Below are 3,007 nucleotides of genomic sequence, written 5' to 3'. Positions count from 1 at the left end.
GAGGAGCACAGCATCCCCATACGCCTATCTGAAATTCCCACTATTAATTTACATAAGTATTTCTATCCCTTTTTATTAATTATATTTGATTTTCTAAATTCCATAATTTTAATCTACCTAACTGAGATTTACAAGGTGACCATAGCTTGCTTCATACCAACAATCTCTGTGGGATCGACCCTTACTCACGTAAGGTTTATTACTTGGACGACCCAGTACACTTGCTGGTTAGTTGAACGGAGTTGTGAATTCAAATAGAGCCAATTATTAAATTTCATACAAGTACAAAGACAATAGATCACAATTTCGTCCACCAAGTTTTTGGCGCCGTTGCCGGGGATTGTTCGAGTATGGACAACTGACGGTTCATCTTGTTGCTCAGATTAGGTAATTTTCTTTTCAAAAAATCTTTTTCAAAATTTTTCTTTTTCATTTTTCTAAACTTTGTTTTCGAAAAAAAAAATTAATAAAAATCCAAAAAAATTATAAAATCATAAAAATCAAAAATATTTTGTGTTTCTTGTTTGAGTCTTGAGTCAATTTTTAAGTTTGGTGTCAATTGCATGCTTTAAAAATTTTTCTTACATTTTTCGAAAATCCCATGCATTCATAGTGTTCTTCATGATCTTCAAGTTGTTCTTGATAAGTCCTCTTGTTTGATCTTGATGTTTTCTTGTTTTGTTTTGTTTGTTGTTTTTCATATGCATTTTTTGTTTGTTAGAGTCCATGCATTAAAGAATCTAACATTGGTGTCTTGCATGTTTTTTTTTGCATCAAAAATTTTTTCAAAATCATGTTCTTGATGTTCATCATGATCTTCAAAGTGTTCTTGGTGTTCATCTTGACATTCATAGCATTCTTGCATGCATTCATTGTTTTGATCTAAAAATTCCATGCATTGAGTATTTTTGTTGTTTTTCTCTCTCATAATTAAAAATTCAAAAATCAAAAAATATCTTTTCCTTGTTTCCCTCCAAATTTTCAAAATTTTGGGTTGACTTGGTCAAAAATTTTTAAAAATTAGTTGTTTTTTACAAGTCAAGTCAAAATTTCAATTTTAAAAATCTTATCTTTTCAAAATCTTTTTCAAAAATCATATCTTTTTCATTTTTTTTTCTATTTTTTGAAAATTTCAAAAATCTTTTTCAAAATATTTTCAAAATCTTTTTCTTATCTTTATATCATATTTTCAAAAATATGCTAACAACTAATGTGATTGATTCAAAAATTTGAAGTTTGTTACTTTCTTGTTAAGAAAGGTTCAATCTTTAAATTCTAGAATCTTATCTTGTAGTTTCTTGTTAGTTAAGTCTTTTTAAAAAATTAAATCTTTTTTCAAATTATCTTTTTCTTAAAATTTTTATCTTATCTTTTTATCTTATCTTTTTCAAAAACTTTATCTTTTTCAAAATTTGATTTCAAAATATCTTATCTAAATTTCTTATCTTCTTATCTTTTTTAAAAAATTTGATTTCAAATCTTTTTCAATCAACTAACTAACTTTTTGTTTGTTTCTTATCTTTTTCAAAACCACCTAACTACTTTTCCCTCTCTAATTTTCGAAAATACCTCTCTCTTTTTCAAAAATTTTTTTTAATTAATTAATTGTTTTAATTTTAATTACATTTATCTTTAATTTTTGAAAATTACTAACTTCTTTTTCAAAATTATTTTCGAAAATTCTCCCTCTCTTTTCTTATTCTATTTAATTATTTAATTACTAACACTACTCTCCACCTCTCTTCATCCAAAAATCCGAATCCATTCTTCTTCATTCTTCTACCCCCTTCTTTTTCTACTAACATAAAGGAATCTCTATACTGTGACATAGAGGATTCCTCTTTCTTTTCTTGTTTTCTTCTCTTTCATATGAGCAGGAACAGGGAAAAAGGCACTCTTGTTGAAATAGATCCAGAACCTGAAAGGACTTTGAAGAGGAAATTAAGAGAAGCTAAATTACATTATTCTAAAGGTAACCTTTCAGAAACATTAGAACAAGAGAAGGAGATGGCAGCCAAAAATAATAATAATGCAAGGAGAATGCTTGGTGACTTCACAAAGCCAACATCCAAATTTGATGAAAGAAGCATCTCCATTCCTGCCATTGGAGCCAACAACTTTGAGCTGAAACCTCAGCTAGTTGCTTTAATGCAACAAAACTGCAAGTTTTATGGACTTCCATCTGAAGATCCTTATCAGTTTTTAACTGAGTTCTTGCAGATCTGTGAGACTGTAAAGACGAATGGAGTTGATCCTGAAGTCTACAGACTCATGCTTTTCCCTTTTGCTGTAAGAGACAAAGCTAGAATATGGTTGGATTCACAACCTAAGGATAGCCTGGACTCCTGGAATAAGCTGGTCACAGCCTTCTTGGATAAATTCTTTCCTCCTCAAAAGCTGAGCAAGTTGAGAGTGGATGTTCAAACCTTCAAACAAAAAGATGGTGAATCCCTCTATGAAGCTTGGGAAAGATACAAGCAGCTGACCAAAAGATGTCCATCTGACATGTTTTTAGAATGGACCATATTAGATATATTCTATTATGGTCTATCTGAATTTTCGAAAATGTCATTGGACCATTCTGCAGGTAGATCTATTCACCTGAAGAAAACGCCTGAAGAGGCTCAAGAACTCATTGACATGGTTGCAAACAGCCAATTCATGTACACTTCTGAGAGGAATTCCGTGAATAATGGGATACCTCAGAAGAAAGGAGTTCTTGAAATTGATGCTCTGAATGCCATATTGGCTCAGAACAAAGTGTTGACTCAACAGGTCAACATGATCTCTCAAAATCTGAATGGATGGCAACATGCATCCAACAGTACTAGAGAGGCAGCTTCTGAAGAAGCTTATGATCCTGAGAACCCTGCCATGGCAGAAGTTAATTACATGGGTGAACCTTATGGAAACACCTATAACTCATCATGGAGAAATCATCCAAATTTCTCATGGAAGGATCAACAAAAGCCTCAACAAGGCTTTAACAATGGTGGACGCAATAGGC

At 31.4% G+C, this 3,007-nt stretch overlaps 1 non-coding gene across 1 annotated transcript; it reads right to left on the bottom strand.

Annotated features, from left to right (window-relative positions):
• Positions 1–2,403: 2,403 nt before the first annotated feature.
• On the bottom strand, positions 2,404–2,507 carry LOC130953279 (small nucleolar RNA R71). Its single transcript, XR_009075449.1, has one exon. It is a non-coding gene; the product is annotated as a small nucleolar RNA R71 (small nucleolar RNA).
• Between the last annotated feature and the right edge of the window lie 500 nt (positions 2,508–3,007).

Source organism: Arachis stenosperma, chromosome 9, assembly GCF_014773155.1.
Source record: "Arachis stenosperma cultivar V10309 chromosome 9, arast.V10309.gnm1.PFL2, whole genome shotgun sequence".
Taxonomy (NCBI): Eukaryota; Viridiplantae; Streptophyta; class Magnoliopsida; order Fabales; family Fabaceae; genus Arachis; species Arachis stenosperma.
This window is presented reverse-complemented; position numbering and strand designations above follow the sequence as displayed.